The sequence below is a fragment of the Schistocerca cancellata genome, chromosome 3 (genome assembly GCF_023864275.1).
Source record: "Schistocerca cancellata isolate TAMUIC-IGC-003103 chromosome 3, iqSchCanc2.1, whole genome shotgun sequence".
Lineage (NCBI taxonomy): Eukaryota > Metazoa > Arthropoda > Insecta > Orthoptera > Acrididae > Schistocerca > Schistocerca cancellata.
In genome coordinates this window covers 395,789,161-395,811,151 of record NC_064628.1, presented here as the reverse complement: position 1 = coordinate 395,811,151, position 21,991 = coordinate 395,789,161, and the positions used below count along the sequence as shown (strand labels likewise).

The 21,991-nt window shown below is 42.4% G+C and overlaps 1 protein-coding gene across 1 annotated transcript in view; it reads right to left on the bottom strand.

The window, feature by feature from the left end:
- Positions 1-21,991, bottom strand: part of LOC126175126 (purine nucleoside phosphorylase-like) — a 123,641-nt gene that overhangs the window by 34,909 nt on the left and 66,741 nt on the right. The gene's annotated exons all lie outside the window — the stretch shown is intronic.

Below are 21,991 nucleotides of genomic sequence, written 5' to 3'. Positions count from 1 at the left end.
CACACATTGTGTTGCCTAAATTCCATCAGTATGAAAACCTTTAGGAATTCGGAATGAGACAAGTTACACTTTAATGGGCAAAAGTGGATGGAGGGAGGAGGGATAGGAAAACAGGGGCCTGGAGGCCTTAATGGTATTTCACCCATCTCCGAAGCTCACATGTCAGTCCTTGGCTTCAGGGGTATCAGGATAGGATTGAGATAGTAGTTAGTGTCAGAGGTGACAGGGTTTGGGCTTGGATAGTCTGGTCATTCCTGGATGTCTCAGCACTTCAGCACAGTGCACCAGGCATGGTTGTAAGTGAAACACCACCTGTTCTGTCCCCTGGTTACCTAGGACTGTGGGATTCTGGGCAAGCATAAGGCTTGAGTATCCACGTATGGTTCTTCAGTCCAGTGGCAGATATTGTGATGAAGAAAGCTGGGATATTTTTTACTTACCCTATTGCTTTGCCATCTGCCTCCTTAAAATTCATTTTTTCACTTTTAACTAATTACCATTAACATATGTGAACATAATTTGTATTTTCATAAAAGAGAAAGGTTGGCCCTCAGTTTTAAAGAATATAACACCAGATCTAATTTTGTGCTAAGTTATATGTATGTATTCGATTTTCTAATTTATTTTGACTATTACTGGTTTGTATCTTTTGTAACTTAAATTCTGTTGTTGACTTGTAAACAAATATAAATTCTGTACTAATTATAATTTGGTAGACAAAATGCTAGTAATCTTAAAGTATCTATTTGGCTCTATTCGAAAACATGTTAGCAAAGCCAGCCCTTAACTAATTCCAAAGTAATTAACAGTTTTGTAAAAAGTATTGTTTGCATAACTATATTTGTTGATTTCAAGATTTAAACAAATAATTCAGACTAACTCTTGTAGCAGAAGAAACTGTTAAAAAGACAGAATTTTTTGATGTATTAAGTTAATTTAATGTGTTAAGTTTTACTTAATTTCTGTAAATTTAACTTCAAACCATGTGTAGTTTCAGCCCCAATTACTGCAAGGATATATAAAGGCCTACATTTTGGTCATGAGACAGTCAGTCCACAGTTGAGTTTCAGATGAGGAACTGGTGTTTGTTTAGAATGACAACAGTGCATCAACCTAACAGTGAAATAAGAGTTACATCAATAGCCCGTGTGTTAAAGCAATGACAGTGTCTGCTCCATATGTACCTTTCTATTCTTGAAGAACAGTGAACTTTGTGGTTACATTGTTCCTGCTTGTAGATGTTCAATAGTAAACTATTGTAGCAGTATTTGGAGGTTTGTCTGCAAACTATTAATGAGGCTTATGGAAAGTTTAAACAATAGTGAACTGGCCATATATAACTGTGTATTATTGAGGGGCGGGGGGGAGGGGGGGGGGGGGGAGGGGTTGTGAAAAGTGAAAGTAAAAGAATGTGAAACACAACTGTGCATCTGTTGCCTACATTATTCTAGTAGACAGTACTGCAATGTCCACCCCCTATTTTTTTCACACAGTACATTGACACTGAGGACAACAAAGGAAGAAACAAAGTACGCGAACTGCTACAATGTCACCAAGGACTTAAGTATTTTATCTTTGTCTGCTGATTCTATGGAGTGGTTACTTATCAAGGCCAGTATTAACACACTAGGAGTTATGATGGGTGACCTAACCAGCCCTCCCCGACTCTTGAGTCATAGTTGGAGCTATGACTCTCTTAACATAGATTAATTCTCTAAAATATACTAACAATAAATTGTGACCAGGTCTATGAAATGGAATGAACACATAAGGTCAGTAGTAGGCAAGGGCACCCATACCCAGAGGAAAGGGTGGGCCGCGGATCTCCCCCCCCCCCCCCCCCCCCCCCCACCACCACCACCACCACCACAAACTGTCAGGGAAAGGAAATAGTGCAGTCAGGTGTTCTGCTTTCAAGAAAATGATTTAAAAGTTGGTATTATGCAGGTTTTTAAAAGGGTCAGATATAGAACTTTCCAATGGCTACTTAAAAGTCAAAATATTAAAACCATATCCCCAAACACCCCCATCCCTTGGCTCACCCCCCCCCCCCCCCACACACACACACACACACATACACACACAGATTATCATATGAGCACTCTTGGTAGTAGGGCAGGCAAATGGTTGACTCTAGGTAAGTGTAGCTCGTCTATAAAGGAGGCCACGTATAAAAACTTGTGCCACTCATTCTTCTGTACTACATATTGTCTGGGATACTCACCAGATGAGATTAAAGGAAGACACTGAAGCAATCCAGAGGCATACTGCCAGATTTGTAACTGGTAGATCTGATCAAAATACACGTGTTATGGAAATGCTCTGTGATCTCAAACGTGATTCCTAGGGGGAGGGGGGGGGGGGGGGATGTTCTTTTTGCAAAAATCTATTGAGAAAATTTAGAGAACTGCCACTGCTCACTGCAGAGCAATGCTATTGTCATCAGTGGTACATCTCACATAATGGAAGCACATAGACAGTTGTTTTTCCCTCACTCCATTTGAAAATGAAACAGGAAAGGAAATGAATAGTAGTGGTACAAGGTACATGCATCATATGGTGGCTTGTGGAGTATGTATATAGATCTAGATGTACATATGTAACTTTACAGATAAAATTATCAGCTGTGTATGTACTAAAAGGTATAAACCTGTTTAATTTGAACATTAATGTAAATACCTGATGACATAAGTTTCTGGCAACCTGTTAATGACTTATAACAATGAAAACAATCAAGTTTTGACAGTATAATGTAATTAGATATACAAAAAATCTATTCACCAAGCAGTGACAGAACACACACATAAAAGAAGGTTATAATTAGCCAAGCTTTCAGAGCCAGTGGCTCCTTCTTCAGGCAGAAGTATTCAAGGGAAAGAAAGAGGGGTGAAGGAAAAGGACTAGAGAGGTTTAGGGAAAGAGATACAGTTCAGAAAAGTTACCCAGAACCCCGGGTCAGGGGGGACTTACTGGATGGGATGCGAAGGAAAGATTGATTGTTGGGAACTGCATTGGACGAGATTAGCTCAGAGCTTGAAGGCGGTAGACAAGGTAGATATTACTGCTAAAGCATTATGTATGAGTTAACTAGAGTCAGAAGCTAAGTGCATTGTATGTAACAGAGATGGGAGTAGGACAGAAAAAAAATAGACAGACAAGAAAATGAAAGATGTAGGAAACTAAAATTGAGTGAATAAAGGAGTAGTTACTGTGAAGAAATGCTGAGATGGAAGAAATTAAATTAACGTAAATTAAGGGCAGGTGAGTGGTGAGAACCAAGGACATGTTGTAGTGCTTGTTCTCACCTGCGGAGTTCTGAGAAACTGGTGTCTCTGGGAAGAATCAAGGTGTTGTGTTGTGAAACAGGCACCGAGGTCACAATTGTCATCTTGTAGAGCATGCTCTACAACAGGATATGTGTGCTGCCAGTATGCATCCTCTGCCTACGCCCATTCTTACTGATTGATTACTGGATGGTAGTCATGCCAAAGCAAAAGGCAGACCAGTGTTTACATAACAACTGCTATATGATATGTCATTCTGCAGGTGGCTCTCCCTTTCATAGTATATGTTTTGTCATTTACAGGGACAGTATGGGTGGTGGTAGCAGGGTGCATAGGGTAAGTCTTGCATTGGAGCAGTCACAGGGGCATCAGCCACAGGGTGAGGAGACAAATACAGAAGAAGCATAATGTCTGACAAGAATATTGCGGAGCTTGGGAGGGTAATGGAAAGTTTTTCGTTGCCCTCCCCGCCTCCACAATATCCTTGTCAGACCCTATGCTTCTTCTGTAAAGAACCTTAACAAGTTTTTAGCATCTGTCTGGGATACTATTCTGGAACACAGCAATCTGTAAAGTAATCTTGGGTAGCCACCACAAAATTAGACATCTCAAGGTCCCACACAGCTCCTGCAGTTTGCTGGTGCTAAATGCTGTGATTTGCCCACCTCAGAGCTTTGTTGTCACAGTGCATTAGGCCATTGTCAGGAGCATATTCCTATGTTTCCATGCAATATCATGTGTTCACATGTGGTTTCACTGCTCTGTGGAATGGTGCATTGATGTGTGTGTGGTAACGAGCAAAGTGCAGGAGCAAAGGCTTAAGGGCAGTGCTGCTTTGTTCCATGTTCCTAAAGGGTGAAATGGCAATCAAAAGCAATCTAAAATTTTCACACTGAATACACTGAAGATTTCTTTTTGACTGACCTAGACAACAGCAAAAAGGCAGGAATGACATAAATTTTATGTAAGTTCACAAAATGACAACAAAACCTTGTGGTATTTCCAAATAAACTGTATTACATAGGTACGAAAAAGGGCTGTTTGAATTATGACAAAAATAGCAAGAGAACTCACTGCACTGAGTTGTTTAAATCTATGAATATTCTGACTGTTCCATTTGAGTACATTCTGCAAACAGTGATCCACATTAAAAAAGACATTGATGAGCAGCCAACAAATAGTTATCTACATGAACATGGAATCAGATCCTGCCGTGACTTACATCTCAATAGAAAAAGCAAAACAAAAACCCAAAGTAGTGAGCTATATATTGGCATTAAACCATACAATGATATACTGCAAGAGGTCAACAACAAAACTGAAATACATGCCTTCAGGGATGCCCTAAAAATTATTTGTTAGAAAATTGTTTTCATACTGTAAATGATCCCCCCCCCCAAGAACCATGGACCTTGCCGTTGGTGGGGAGGCCTGCGTGCCTCAGCGATACAGATAGCCGTACCGTAGGTGCAACCACAATGGAGGGGTATCTGTTGAGAGGCCAGACAAACGTGTGGTTCCTGAAGAGGGGCAGCAGCCTTTTCAGTAGTTGCAGGGGCAACAGTCTGGATGATTGACTGATCTGGCCTTGTAACACTAATGAAAACGGCCTTGCTGTGTTGGTACTGCGAACGGCTGAAAGCAAGGGGAAACTACAGCCATAATTTTTCCTGAGGGCATGTAGCTTTACTGTATGATTAAATGATGATGGTGTCCTCTTGGGTAAAATATTCTGGAGGTAAAATAGTCCCCCATTTGGATCTCCGGGCGGGGACTACTCAGGAGGACATCGTTATCAGGAGAAAGAAAACTGGCGTTCTACAGATCGGAGTGTGGAATGTCAGATCCCTTAATCGAGCAGGTAGGTTAGAAAATTTAAAAAGGGAAATGGATAGGTTAAAGTTAGATATAGTAGGAATTAGTGAAGTTCGCTGGCAGGAGGAACAAGACTTTTGGTCAGGTGAATACAGGGTTATAAATACAAAATCAAATAGGGGTAATGCAGGAGTAGCTTTAATAATGAATAAAAAAAATAGGAGTGCAGGTAAGTTACTACAAACAGCATAGTGAATGTATTATTGTGGCCAAGATAGACACGAAGCCCATGCCTCGCCTACTACAGTAGTACAAGTTTGTATGCCAACTAGCTCTGTAGGTGACGAAGAAATTGAAGAAATATATGATGAAATAAAAGAAATTATTCAGATAGTGAAGGGAGACAAAAATTTAATAGTCATGGGTGACTCGAATTTGGTAGTAGGAAAAGGGAGAGAAGGAAACATAGTAGGTGAATATGGCTCTGGCTCTGAGCACTATGGGATTTAACATCTATGGTCATCAGTCCCCTAGAACTTAGAACTACTTAAACCTTACTAACCTAAGGACATCACACAACACCCAGTCATCACGAGGCAGAGAAAATCCCTGACCCCGCCGGGAATCGAACCCGGAAACCCGGGCGCGGGAAGCGAGAACGCTACCGCACGACCACGAGCTGCGGACAGGTGAATATGGATTGGGGGGAAGAAATGAAAGAGGAAGCCACCTGATAGAATTTTGCACAGAGCACAACTTAATCATAGCTAACACTTGGTTCAAGAATCATAAAAGAAGGTTGTATACATGGAAGAACCCTGGAGATACTGACAGGTTTCAGATAGATTATATAATGGTAAGACAGAGATTTAGGAACCAGGTTTTAAACTGTAAGACATTTCCAGGGGCTGATGTGGACTCTGACCACAATCTATTGGTTATGAACTGTAGATTAAAACTGAAGAAACCGCAAAACGGAGGGAATTTAAGGATATGGGACCTAGATAAAACTTACTAAACCAGAGGTTGTACAGAGTTTCAGGGAGAGCAGGGAACAATTGACAGGAATGGGGGAAAGAAATGCAGTTGAAGAAGAATGGGTAGCTTTGAGGATTGAAATAGTGAAGGCAGCAGAGGATCTACTAGGTAAAAAGACGAGGGCTAGTAGAAATCTTTGGGTAACAGAAGAAATATTGAATTTAATTGATGAAAGGAGAAAACATAAAAAAATGCAGTAAATGAAGCAGGCAAAAAGGAATACAAACATCTCAAAAATGAGATCGACAGGAAGTGCAAAATGGCTAAGAAGGGATGGCTAGAGGACAAATGTACGGATGTAGAGGCTTATCTCACTAGGGGTAAGATAGATACAGCCTACAGGAAAATTAAAGAGACCTTTGGAGAAAAGAGAGCCACTTGTATGAATATCAAGAGCTCAGATGGAAACGCAGTTTAACGCAAAGAGGGGAAAGCAGAAAGGTGGAAGGAGTATATAGAGGGTCTATACAAGGGCGATGTACTTGAGGACAATATTATGGAAATGGAAGAGGATGTAGATGAAGATGAAATGGGAGATACGATACTGCGTGAAGAGTTTGACAGAGCACTGAAAGACCTGAGTTGAAACAAGGCCCCGAGAGTAGACAACATTCCATTAGAACTACTGACGGCCTTGGGAGAGCCAGTCCCGACAAAACTCTGCCATCTGGTGAGCAAGATGTACGAGACAGGCGAAATACCCTCAGACTTCAAGAAGAATATAATAATTCCAAATCCCAAAGAAAGCAGGTGTTGACAGATGTGAAAATTACCGAACTATCAGTTTAATAAGTCACAGCTACAAAATACTAACGCAAATTCTTTACAGACGAATGGAAAAACTGGTAGAAGCTGCCTCAGGGAAGATCAGTTTGGATTCTGTCGAAATGTTGGAACACATGAGGCAATACTGACCTTATGACTTATCTTAGAAGAAAGATTAAGGAAAGACAAACCTACATTTCTAGCATTTGTAGACTTAGAGAAAGCTTTTGACAATGTTGACTGGAATATTCTATTTCAAATTCTGAAGGTGGCAGGGGTAAAATACAGGGAGCGAAAGGCTATTTACAATTTGTACAGAAACCAGATGGCAGTTATAAGAGTCGAGGGGCATGAAAGGGAAGCAATGGTTGGGAAGTGAGTGAGACAGGGTTGTAGCCTATCCCCGATGTTATTCAATCTGTACATTGAGCAACCAGTGAAGGAAACAAAAGAAAAATTCAGAGTAGGTATTAAAATCCATGGAGAAGAAATAAAAACTTTGAGGTTCACCGATGACATTGTAATTCTGTCAGAGACAGCAAAGGACTTGGAACAGCAGTTGAACGGAATGGACAGTGTCATGAAAGGAGGGTATAAGATGAACATCAACAAAAGCAAAATGAGGATAATGGAATGTAGTCAAATTAATTCGAGTGATGCTGAGGGAATTAGATTAGGAAATAAGACACTTAAAGTAGTAAAGGAGCTTTGCTATCTGGGGAGCAAAATAACTGATGATGGTCGAAGTAGAGAGGATATAAAATGTAGACTGGCAATGGCAAGGAAAGCGTTTCTGAAGAAGAAAAATTTGTTAACATCGAGTATAGATTTAAATGTCAGGAAGTCATTTCTGAAAGTAACAGACGATAAATAGCTTAGACAAGAAGAGAATAGAAGCTTTCGAAATGTGGTGCTACAGAAGAATGCTGAAGATTAGATGGGTAGATCATACACTCCTGGAAATTGAAATAAGAACACCGTGAATTCATTGTCCCAGGAAGGGGAAACTTTATTGACACATTCCTGGGGTCAGATACATCACATGATCGCACTGACAGAACCACAGGCACATAGACACAGGCAACAGAGCATGCACAATGTCGGCACTAGTACAGTGTATATCCACCTTTTGCAGCAACGCAGGCTGCTATTCTCCCATGGAGACGATCGTAGAGATGCTGGATGTAGTCCTGTGGAACGGCTTGCCATGCCATTTCCACCTGGCGCCTCAGTTGGACCAGCGTTCGTGCTGGACGTGCAGACCGCATGAGACGACGCTTCATCCAGTCCCAAACATGCTCAATGGGGGACAGATCCGGAGATCTTGCTGGCCAGGGTAGTTGACTTACACCTTCTAGAGCACGTTGGGTGGCACGGGATACATGCGGACGTGCATTGTCCTGTTGGAACAGCAAGTTCCCTTGCCGGTCTAGGAATGGTAGAACGATGGGTTCGATGACGGTTTGGATGTACCGTGCACTATTCAGTGTCCCCTTGACGATCACCAGTGGTGTACGGCCAGTGTAGGAGATCGCTCCCCACACCATGATGCCGGGTGTTGGCCCTGTGTGCCTCGGTCGTATGCAGTCCTGATTGTGGCGCTCACCTGCACGGCGCCAAACACGCATACGACCATCATTGGCACCAAGGCAGAAGCGACTCTCATCGCTGAAGACGACACGTCTCCATTCGTCCCTCCATTCACGCCTGTCGCGACACCACTGGAGGCGGGCTGCACGATGTTGGGGCGTGAGCGGAAGACGGCCTAACGGTGTGCGGGACCATAGCCCAGCTTCATGGAGACGGTTGTGAACGGTCCTCGCCGATACCCCAGGAGCAACAGTGTCCCTAATTTGCTGGGAAGTGGTGGTGCATTCCCCTACGGCACTGCGTAGGATCCTACGGTCTTGGCGTGCATCCGTGCGTCGCTGCGGTCCGGTCCCAGGTCGATGGGCACGTGCACCTTCCGCCGACCACTGGCAACAATATCGATGTACTGTGGAGACCTCACGCCCCACGTGTTGAGCAATTCGGCGGTACGTCCACCCGGCCTCCCGCATGCCCACTATACGCCCTCGCTCAAAGTCCGTCAACTGCACATACGGTTTACGTCCACGCTGTCGCGGCATGCTACCAGTGTTAAAGACTGCGATGGAGCTCTGTATGCCACGGCAAACTGGCTGACACTGACGGCGGCGGTGCACAAATGCTGTGCAGCTAGCGCCATTCGACAGCCAACACCGCGGTTCCTAGTGTGTCCGCTGTGCCGTGCGTGTGATCATTGCTTGTACAGCCCTCTCGCAGTGTCCGGAGCAAGTATGGTGGGTCTGACACACCGGTGTCAACGTGTTCTTTTTTCCATTTCCAGGAGTGTATAACTAATGAGGAGGTATTGAAAAGGATTGGGGAGAAGAGAAGTTTGTGGCACAACTTGACTAGAAGAAGGAATCGGTTGGTAGGACATGTTCTGAGGCATCAAGGGATCACCAATTTAGTATTGGAGGGCAGCTTGGAGGGTAAAAATTGTAGAGGGAGACCAAGAGATGAATACACTAAACAGATTCAGAAGGATGTAGGTTGCAGTAGGTACGGGGAGATGAAGAAGCTTGCACAGGATGGAGTAGCATGGAGAGCTGCATCAGACCAGTCTCAGCACTGAAGACCACAACAACAACAACTGTAAACGATTGCCTTTATAGTGTGTAATTTTTGTTGACAATTGTGCTAATACTCAATTGCTGTAATGAAGAGGTATTTTACAATATATTCCATAGAACAGTGACATATAATGTCCAAATGGGTAACTCAGTGAGGCAAGAAACAATAAAAATCAGCAATGGAGTAACATCAGCAGAATCTCTAGATACGGACATGTGTTTTGATTCTCTGAGAAAGGGATATAAATGTTACAGTTTTTAACATCATTGTTTTTCAGCAACCATATACAAGTTTCAGTGGGTAAATAACACAGAGACAAATGGTTGACTGTACTTTGCAACCACTTATTTCTCCACTGAAAAATAATATAAATGTAAACATAAATTATGGAATTTGATAATTTTGACAAAAAGTTTGTGTATGGAGCTGTACTTTGATACTATGACAGAGTACCCGATGGCTACAAAAATACATAGTTATCTCCATGAAAAAAATAATTATTTTGGCTCAAAGAAAGTATAATGGTAGACAAAAAAATTTAATTTAATACTGAGACATCACAGCAGCAAGAATAAAGTTTTGCTTAAAAAGCACTTACTGCTTGCTGAGGACAGTAGTCTTGTAGTATACTTTGATAAAACTTAGGTTTTACAAAACCATATCAAAAAATATATTTTTCTTGACTTCAATGTAAATATTGGCTTGGAAGTACCAACAATTACTTTTGTATAGCATGTACTGGTGATCTGGGTTATGAGTGCATTGATGAAGGGTCAGTAAGGGCTGCAAATAGAAAAAAACTGGTAGTCATGGAATATTCTCAATCATATTAAGGTGAGCCATCAGAACTAAAATCATGGTGGTGTCATACAAGTACTTGTGCACTCTTGCACACACAGTGTCTTATCAGCTTTATTGCTGGAAGTTTGTACAAGGTCCAACAGAACACAAATTCATCAGTGATGACATGTAATTGTTTCATTACACAAGCAGAATAGTTTCACACCTCTTATCATATTTTATTTTCTGTCTCAGAAAACCTTTATGTTTGCTTGATAAAATACATACCACAATCATGTACAAACTTTGAGAATATCCATATATTAACTTCAGTCTAGATATGTCAGTGTTTCCATTTTTTCCACAGGCTGAAGTAAAAAATACTTTTCTTCAAAATGTCTTGTGGTGTTATTTTTATTTTTATTTATTATTTTTTCATAGAGCTGGCAAGAATTATCTTTTGGGAAATATTTTCTAAACTAAAAATAGAGGTGTCTAATATTTTTTCAGAATTTTTATTAACTTCTGAAATTACCACTAACTGGCAATACTGTAGGATTATGATATGACAATGAGGTACCTATTTTCATAATGGCCACTATAGTAATAATTTCCATGGTTATCAATGTGAGTAGATTAGTACTGATCATAATTTGCTGTTATTGTGCTACTGAAGTAGCCTGCAGTGGCTTTTTCTGAAATTGACTGATTCCCTGTCACTGAAGACTGTTCTTCATCCTGAGATTTATGAAATACAATGTGTGAATGAATGAATGAATGAATGAATGCTATGTTAATTATTTTTCCTCAAGACATTGCTCCATTTTCTAAGGTTGAGAGTGAATAGGCCTCAGAAGTAAGGTAGTAATTAAGCAATCACTGCAAATTAATACAAATATATACATGGCCCAAACTCTTTGCCTTTACAAATGTCTGCTTGAGTCTGTGTATGTGTGGATGGATATGTGTGTGTGTGCGAGTGTATACCTGTCCTTTTTTCCCCCTAAGGTAAGTCTTTCTGCTCCCGGGATTGGAATGACTCCTTACCCTCTCCCTTAAAACCCATATCCTTTTGTCTTTCCTTCTCCTTCCCTCTTTCCTGATGAGGCAACCGTTGGTTGCGAAAGCTAGAATTTTGTGTGTATGTTTGTGTTTGTTTGTGTGTCTATCGACCTGCCAGCGCTTTTGTTTGGTAAGTCTCATCATCTTTCTTTTTTTAAAAAAAAAATATATATATATAGTTATAATAGAAGGAAACATTCCACGAAGGAAAAATATATCTAAAAACAAAGATGATGTGACTTACCAAATGAAAGTGCTGGCAGGTCGACAGACACACAAACGAACACAAACATACACACAAAATTCTAGCTTTCGCAACCAACGGTTGCCTCGTCAGGAAAGAGGGAAGGAGAAGGAAAGACAAAAGGATATGGGTTTTAAGGGAGAGGGTAAGGAGTCATTCCAATCCCGGGAGCGGAAAGACTTACCTTAGGGGGAAAAAAGGACACGTATACACTCGCACACACACACATATCCATCCACACATACACAGACACAAGCAGACATTTGTAAAGGCAAAGAGTTTCGGCAAAGATGTCAGTCGGGACGGAAGTACAGAGGCAAAGATGATGTTGAAAGACAGGTGAGGTATGTGCGGCGGCAGATTGAAATTAGAAATTAGCGGAGATTGAGGCCTGGCGGATAGCGAGAAGAGAGGATATGCGGAAGGGCAAGTTCCCATCTCCGAAGTTCTGACAGGTTGGTGTTAGTGGGAAGTATCCAGATAACCCGGACGGTGTAACACTGTGCCAAGATGTGCTGGCCGTGCACCAAGGCATGTTTAGCCACAGGGTGATCCTCATTACCAACAAACACTGTCTGCCTGTGTCCATTCATGCGAATGGACAGTTTGTTGCTGGTCATTCCCACATAGAATGCATCACAGTGTAGGCAGGTCAGTTGGTAGATCACGTGGGTGCTTTCACACGTGGCTCTGCCTTTGATTGTGTACACCTTCCGGGTTACAGGACTGGAGTAGGTGGTGGTGTGAGGGTGCATGGGACAGGTTTTACACCGGGGGCGGTTACAAGGGTAGGAGCCAGAGGGTAGGGAAGGTGGTTTGGAGATTTCATAGGGATGAACCAAGAGGTTACGAAGGTTAGGTGGACGGCGGAAAGACACTCTTGGTGGAGTGGGGAGGATTTCATGAAGGATGGATCTCATTTCAGGGCAGGATTTGAGGAAGTCGTATCCCTGCTGAAGAGCCACATTCAGAATCTGATCCAGTCCCGGAAAGTATCCTGTCACAAGTGGGGCACTTTTGTGGTTCTTCTGTGGGAGGTTCTGGGTTTGAGAGGATGAGGAAGTGGCTCTGGTTATTTGCTTCTGTACCAGGTCGGGAGGGTAGTTGCGGGATGCGAAAGCTGTTGTCAGGTTGTTGGTGTAATGCCTCAGGGATTCCGGACTGGAGCAGATTCGTTTGCCACGAAGACCTAGGCTGTAGGGAAGGGACCGTTTGATGTGGAATGGGTGGCAGCTGTCGTAATGGAGGTACTGTTGCTTGTTGGTGGGTTTGATGTGGACGGACGTGTGAAGCTGGCCATTGGACAGGTGAAGGTCAACATCAAGGAAAGTGGCATGGGATTTGGAGTAGGACCAGGTGAATCTGATGGAACCAAAGGAGTTGAGGTTGGAGAGGAAATTCTGGAGTTCTTCTTCACTGTGAGTCCAGATCATGAAGATGTCATCAATAAATCTGTACCAAACTTTGGGTTGGCAGGCCTGGGTAACCAAGAAGGCTTCCTCTATGTGACCCATGAATAGGTTGGCGTACGAGGAGGCCATCCTGGTACCCATGGCTGTTCCCTTTAATTGTTGGTATGTCTGGGTTTCAAAAGTGAAGAAGTTGTGGGTCAGGATGAAGCTGGCTAAGGTGATGAGGAAAGAGGTTTTAGGTAGGGTGGCAGGTGATCGGCGTGAAAGGAAGTGCTCCATCGCAGCGAGGCCCTGGACGTGCGGGATATTTGTGTATAAGGAAGTGGCATCAATGGTTACAAGGATGGTTTCTGGGGGTAAAGGACTGGGTAAGGATTCCAGGCGTTCGAGAAAGTGGTTGGTGTCTTTGATGAAGGATGGGAGACTGCATGTAATGGATTGAAGGTGTTGATCCACGTAGGCAGAGATACGTTCTGTGGGGGCTTGGTAACCAGCTACAATGGGGCGGCCGGGATGATTGGGTTTGTGAATTTTAGGGAGAAGGTAGAAGGTAGGGGTGCGGGGTGTCGGTGGGGTCAGGAGGTTGATGGAGTCAGGTGAAAGGTTTTGTAGGGGGCCTAAGGTTCTGAGGATTCCTTGAAGCTCTGCCTGGACATCAGGAATGGGATTACCTTGGCGAACTTTGTATGTGGTGTTGTCCGAAAGCTGACGCAGTCCCTCAGCCACGTACTCCCGACGATCAAGTACCACGGTCGTGGAACCCTTGTCCGCCGGAAGAATGACGATGGACCGGTCAGCCTTCAGATCACGGATAGCCTGGGCTTCAGCAGTGGTGATGTTGGGAGTAGGATTAAGGTTTTTTTAAGAAGGATTGAGAGGCAAGGCTGGAAGTCAGAAATTCCTGGAAGGTTTGGAGAGGGTGATTTTGAGGAAGAGGAGGTGGGTCCCACTGTGACGGAGGACGGAACTGTTCCAGGCAGGGTTCAATTTGGATAGTGTCTCGGGGAGTTGGATCATTAGGGGTAGGATTAGGATCATTTTTCTTCGTGGCAAAGTGATACTTCCAGCAGAGAGTACGAGTGTAGGACAGTAAATCTTTGACGAGGGCTGTTTGGTTGAATCTGGGAGTGGGGCTGAAGGTGAGGCCTTTGGATAGGACAGAGGTTTCGGATTGGGAGAGAGGTTTGGAGGAAAGGTTAACTACTGAATTAGGGTGTTGTGGTGCCAGATTGTGTTGATCGGAATTTTGAGGTTTTGGAGGGAGTGGAGCTGGAAGTGGGAGATTGAGTAGATGGGAGAGACTGGGTTTGTGTGCAATGAGAGGTGGTTGAGGTTTGCTGGAAAGGTTGTGGAGGGTGAGTGAGTTGCCTTTCCGGAGGTGGGAAACCAGGAGATTGGATAGTTTTTTGAGGTGAAGGGTGGCATGCTGTTCTAATTGGCGGTTGGCCTGTAGGAGGATGCTCTGAATAGCCGGTGTGGATGTGGGAGAGGAAAGATTGAGGACTTTTATTAAGGATAGGAGTTGACGGGTGTGTTCATTGGCTGAGTTGATGTGTAGGTGAAGGATTAGGTGGGTGAGGGCAATGGATTGTTCAGTTTGGAATTGGTATAGGGACTGATGGAAAGAAGGGTTGCAGCCAGAGATGGGAACTTTAAGTGTGAGGCCTTTGGGGGTAATGCCAAATGTCAGACAAGCCTGAGAAAATAAAATATGGGAGCGTAACCTGGCTAGGGCGAAGGCATGTTTGCGGAGGGAATGTAAATAAAACTTAATGGGGTCATTGTGGGGGTGTTGGGAGAGTGACATGGTATTAGAAGGTGAAAAGTGTAACATGAGGCTGAAACGAAAATGTATGGGGAGAGATAAAGGTGAACTGGAAGCAACTGGAGATCTGGTGTGAAAAAAGGCGAAAAAGTGTTGGTTAGAAATGGGCTGTGTTGATCCTGTGGTGAACTTTGGTTGGTATACAACCATGTGCACAAAGGTTAATTGGTTGTGTTGCTGCCAAAACACGTTAAAAGGTGGAGAAAATCGGGAACATTTCGAAAAAACTGCGTGTAAATGTATTTAAAGGAGTGGTTTTGTGGTGGCAGATTATGAAAATGAGGCTAACAATTGTCTGACGAAGAAATAATGACCTGTGGGAAGCGGCTAAAAATGATCAGTGATGTGGGAAAAACGGAAATGGAAATAAAGCGAAAGTTATTAGAACTAGCCGAAATGGTTGTTTAATAAGTCAAAGGAACTGTTTGTGAACTAGAAACGGTGGATTTTATAGCAGCGCTAGTGTTGGAAGCGGAAAAAATATTTTTTTGGTTATAGTTTGGAAGTGGGTTACATATTGTTGAGTATATATATGCGGGATAAAATTGTATAGTAGATTATGGTAAAAAGGAGAAGGTGAATACAAAGTGAAACTAGTGGCAAAAATATAGAGAGAAAATAAGACGACAGAAAAGATTTCGAAATGCAACAGTGACAATAACAAACATAATTGTTGGGTTCAAATTAATGATATGGATATAATAGAGGGAAACATTCCATGTGGGAAAAATATATCTAAAAACAAAGATGATGAGACTTACCAAACGAAAGCGCTGGCAGGTCGATAGACACACAAACAAACACAAACATACACACAAAATTCTAGCTTTCGCAACCAACGATTGCTTCGTCAGGAAAGAGGGAAGGAGAGGAAAAGACGAAAGGATGTGGGTTTTAAGGGAGAGGGTAAGGAGTCATTCCAATCCCAGGAGCAGAAAGACTTACGTTAGGGGGAAAAAAGGACAGGTATACACTCGCACACACACACATATCCATCCGCACATACACAGACACAAGCAGACATTTGTAAAGGCAAAGAGTTTCGGCAAAGATGTCAGTCGAGGCAGAAGTACAGAGGAAAAGATGTTGTTGAAAGACAGGTGAGGTATGAGCAGCGGCAACTTGAAATTAGCGGAGGTTGAGGCCTGGCGAATAGCAAGAAGAGAGGATATACTGAAGGGCAAGTTCCCATCTCTGGAGTTCTGACAGGTTGGTGTTAGTGGGAAGTATCCAGATAACCCAGACGGTGTAACACTGTGCCAAGATGTGCTGCCCATGCACCAAGGCATGTTTAGCCACAGGGTGATCCTCATTACCAACAAACACTGTCTGCTGTGTCCATTCATGTGAATAGACAGTTTGTTGCTGGTCATTCCCACATAGAAGGCTTCACAGTGTAGGCAGGTCAGTTGGTAAATCACGTGGGTGGTTTCACACGTGGCTCTGCCTTTGATCGTGTACACCTTCCGGGTTACAGGACTGGAGCAGGTGGTGGTGGGAGGGTGCACAGGACAGGTTTTACACCGGGGGCGGTTACAAGGGTAGGAGCCAGAGGGTAGGGAAGGTGGTTTGGGGATTTCATAGTGATGAACTAAGAGGTTACGAAGGTTAGGTGGACAGCGGAAAGACACTCTTGGTGGAGTGGGGAGGATTTCATGAAGGATGGATCTCATTTCAGGGCAGGATTTGAGGAAGTCATATCCCTGCTGGAGAGCCACATTCAGAGTCTGATCCAGTCCCGGAAAGTATCCTTAAATTCATTTGGTTACTTTTAACTAATTACCACTAATATATGTGAATATAATCTGCATTTTCATGAAAGAGAAAGATTGGCCCTCAGTTTTAAAGCATATGACATCAGATCTAATTTTGTGCTTCTTCTTCTACTGTATTTCTTTCCAACATTCCTGTCAATCGTTCCCTTGTGCCCTCCCTGAAACTCTCTAAAACCTCTGGTTCTGTCAGTTTATCCATGTCCCATCTCCTTAAATTCCCACCTTTTTGCAGTTTCTTCAATTTTAATCTACAGTTCATAACCAATTGATTGTGGTCATAGCCCACATCTGCCCCTGGAAATGTCTTACAATTTAAAACCTGGTTCCTAAATCTCTGTCTTACCATTATATAATCTATCTGAAACCTTCCAGTATTGCCAGGCCTCTTCCATGTATACAACCTTCTTTCATGATTCTTGAAACCAGTTTAACTATAATTAAGTTATTTTTTGTGCAAAATTCTACCAGTCGGCATCCTCTTTCATTTCTTACCCTCATTCTATATTCACCTATTATGTTCCCTTCTCTTCCTTTTACTACTGTCAAATTCCAATCACTCATGACTATTAAATTTTCGTCTCCCTTCACTATCTGAATAATTTCTTTTATCTCATCATATATTTCATCAACCTCTTAGTCATCTGCAGAGCTAGTTGGCATATAAACTTGTACTACTGTAGTAGGCGTGGGCTTCATGTCTATCTTGGCCACAATAATGCTTTCACTATGCTGTTTGTAGTAGCTTACCCGCACTCCTATTTTTTTATTCATTATTAAACCTACTCCAACATTACTCCTATTTGATGTTCTATTTGTAATCCTGTATTCACCTGACAAGAAATCTTGTTCCTCCTGCCACCGAACTTTGCTAATTCCCACTATAGCTAACTTTAACCTATCCATTTCTCTTTTTAAATTTTCTAACCTATCTGCTTGATTAAGGGATCTGACATTCCACACTCCGATCTGCAGAACACCAGTTTTGTTTCTCCCGATAACGACATCCTCCTGAGTACTCCCTGCCCAGAGATCCAAATGGGGGACTATTTTACCTTCAGAATATTTTACCCAAGAGGACGCCATCATCATTTAACCATACAGTAAAGCTGCATGCCCTCAGGAAAAATTATGGCTGTAGTTTCCCCTTGCTTTCAGCCATTCACACTACCAGCACAGCAAGGTCTTTTTGGTTAGTGTTAGAAAGCCAGATCAGTCAATCATCCAGACTGTTGCCCTTGCAACTACTGAAAAGGCTGTTACCCCTCTTCAGGAACCACATGTTTGTCTGGTCTCTCAACAGATACACTTCTGTTGTTGTTGCACCTACAGTATGGCTATCTGTACTGCTGAGGCAAGCAACCCTCTCTACCAATGGCAAGATCCATGTTTCATGGGGTGGGAGGATGTTTATGGTACTTAATTCAAAATTGAAAAAATTGCCACCATGCTATCGAAGAAGTGTCGGACCTCATCTTTGACCTCAAGCACCTGCCAGCCAAGTGTTCTTTCAGCTTAGGAAAGAAGTGGTAGTCACTGGGTGCTAAGTCCAGACTACAGGTTGGATAGATGATTATGTCCCATGCAAACTCTTGTAGAGCATCCACTGCTTGACAGGCCATGTGGGGGCGAACACTGTCATCAAGAAGATTGTGTCCTTGCTCAACATTCCTCCTCTAGGGTTCTGAATCACCCATCTGAGTCTTTTTAATGTCTGACAATACCTGTCAGCATTTATTGTTGTCCCAGGAACCATGAAGTCAAACGAAAATTTTTGATTTTGATCCCAAAACACAGTTGCCATAATGTTACTGGCAAATTGTGTTCATTTGAATTTTTGCAGCATGGGTGAATCAGAATGCTACCACTCATGTGACTGTTGTTTTGTCTCAGTTGTCAAATGAAAGCCCATGACTACTGAATCCAAAAGGTCATCCTGTTCATGTGCATAGCGTTGAAGAAATTGGCAGGAAGTTTCAACATGTTGCTGTTTGTGGTCTTCTGTCAGCATTTTCAGGACCCATCTTGCACACACCTTCCAAAATTTAAATGCTTCAGAGTCCAGTGAACTGTGCTTGAAAAAACCTCAGGAACAACATTGCAGAGCTCATCAAGAGTGATCTGCTGATCTCAAAGCATGAGTTGTTCAACCTTTAATTATCTTTTTGGGAATTGGTGGTCTCCTGTTTCTTTCCTCATCATTAATTTCAGAATGACCACTTGCAAACTCTGTACACCACATGCAGAGATTTTTGGTATCAATACATGACTTTCCACACACTTCTGTCAACTCTAGATAATGTTGATTGGTTTAGCATCTTTTACACTCAAAACTGAATAACAGCACAAACTTCACAACTGGTAGCAGTGGCTAATGGGAGCTCCATTACAACTGGCTGCCAAGCCAAGACAAAGCTCCAGTGGATGTGCAGTGGTTTCTGTAGAGCATGGAAGGAGGAAGGAAAAATATTGTGTGACCAACAGCCATGCAACCAGTTTCCTTGTGACCCATCACTTTTGAGAACTTACTTTTGGGTTTACTCTTGTAAATGGTTACTGTGGTAATTTTTTATGTCACTCTGTGTGAATCCCTCCTCAGACATAAATGTTGTTGTTGTTGTTGTGGTCTTCAGTCCTGAGACTGGTTTGATGCAGCTCTCCATGCTACTCTATCCTGTGCAAGCTTCTTCATCTCCCAGTATCTACTGCAACCTACATCCTTCTGAATCTGCTTAGTGTATTCATCTCTTGGTCTCCCTCTACGATTTTTACACTCCACACTACCCTCCAATGCTAAATTTGTGATCCCTTGATGCCTCAAAACATGTCCTACCAACCGATCCCTTCTTCTAGTCAAGTTGTGCCACAAACTTCTCTTCTCCCCAATCCTATTCAATACCTCCTCATTAGCTACGTGATCTACCCACCCTATCTTCAGCATTCTTCTGTAGCACCACATTTCGAAAGCTTCTATTCTCTTCTTGTCCAAACTAGTTATCGTCCATGTTTCACTTCCATACATGGCTACACTCCATACAAATACTTTCAGAAACGACTTCCTGACACCTAAATCTATGCTCGATGTTAACAAATTCCTCTTCTTGAGAAACGCTTTCCTTCCCATTGCCAGTCTACATTTTATATCCTCTCTACTTCGACCATCACCGGTTATTTTACTCCCTAAATAGCAAAACTCCTTTACTACTTTAAGTGTCTCATTTCCTAATCTAATTCCCTCAGCATCACCCGACTTAACTTGACTACATTTCATTATCCTCGTTTTGCTTCTGTTGATGTTCATCTTATATCCTCTTTTCAAGACACTGTCCATTCCGTTCAACTGCTCTTCCAAGTCCTTTGCTGTCTCTGACAGAATTACAATGTCATCGGCGAACCTCAAAGTTTTTACTTCTTCTCCATGAATTTTAATACCTACTCCGTATTTTTCTTTTGTTTCCTTTATTGCTTGCTCAATATACAGATTGAATAACATCGGGGAGAGGCTACAACCCTGTCTTACACCTTTCCCAACCACTGCTTCCCTTTCATGTCCCTCGACTCTTATAACTGCCATCTGGTTTCTGTACAAACTGTAAATAGCCTTTCGCTCCCTGTATTTTACCCCTGCCACCTTCAGAATTTGAAAGAGGGTATTCCAGTTAACATTGTCAAAAGCTTTCTCTAAGTCTACAAATGCTAGAAACATAGGTTTGCCTTTTCTTAATCTTTCTTCTGAGATAAGTCGTAAGGTCAGTATTGCCTCACGTGTTCCAACATTACTACGGAATCCAAACTGATCTTCCCCGAGGTCGGCTTCTACCAGTTTTTCCATTCGTCTCTAAAGAATTCGCGTAAGTATTTTGAAGCTGTGACTTATTAAACTGATAGTTCGGTAATTTTCACATCTGCCAACACCTGCTTTCTTTGGGATTGGAATTATTATATTCTTCTTGAAGTCTGAGGGTATTTCGCCTGTCTCATACATCGTGCTCACCAGATGGTAGAGTTTTTTCATGACTGGCTCTCCCGAGGCCATCAGTAGTTCAAATGGAATGTTGTCTACTCCCGGGGCCTTGTTTCGACTCAAGTCTTTCAGTGCTCTGTCAAACTCTTCACGCAGTATCTTATCTCCCATTTCGTCTTCATCTACATCCTCTTCCATTTCCATAATATTGTCCTCAAGTACATCGCCCTTGTATAAACCCTCTATATACTCCTTCCACCTCTCTGCCTTCCCTTCTTTGCTTAGAACTGGGTTGCCATCTGAGCTCTTGATATTCATACAAGTGGTTCTCTTCTCTCCAAAGGTCTCTTTAATTTTCCTGTAGGCAGTATCTATCTTACCCCTAGTGAGACAAGCCTCTACATCCTTACATTTGTCCTCTAGCCATCCCTGCTTAGCCATTTTGCACTTCCTGTCGATATCATTTTTGAGACGTTTGTATTCCTTTTTGCCTGCTTCATTTACTGCATTTTTATATTTTCTCCTTTCATCAATTAAATTCAATATTTCTTCTGTTACCCAAGGATTTCTATTAGCCCTCGTCTTTTTACCTACTTAATCCTCTGCTGCCTTTACTACTTCATCCCTCAGAGCTACCCATTCTTCTTCTACTGTATTTCTTTCCCCCATTCCTGTCAATTGTTCCCTTATGCTCTCCCTGAAACTCTCTACAACCTCTGGTTCTTTCAGTTTATCCAGGTCCCATCTCCTTAAATTCCCACCTTTTTGCAGTTTCTTCAGTTTCAATCTGCAGTTCATAACCAATAGATTGTGGTCAGAATCCACATCTGCCCCAGGAAATGTCTTACAATTTAAAACCTGGTTCCTAAATCTCTGTCTTACCATTATATAATCTATCTGATACCTTTTAGTATCTCCAGGATTCTTCCAGGTATACAACCTTCTTTTATGATTCTTGAACCAAGTGTTGGCTATGATTAAGTTATGCTCTGTGCAAAATTCTACAAGGCGGCTTCCTCTTTCATTCCTTCCCCCCAATCCATATTCATCTACTATGTTTCCTTCTCTCCCTTTTCCTACTGACGAATTCCAGTCACCCATGACTATTAAATTTTCGTCTCCCTTCACTACCTGAATAATTTCTTTTATCTCGTCATACATTTCATCTATTTCTTCATCATCTGCAGAGGTAGTTGGCATATAAACTTGTACTACTGTAGTAGGCATGGGTTTTGTGTCTATCTTGGCCACCATAATGCGTTCACTATGCTGTTTGTAGTAGCTAACCCGCACTCCTATTTTTTTATTCATTATTAAACCTACTCCTGCATTACCCCTATTTGATTTTGTATTTATAACCCTGTAATCACCT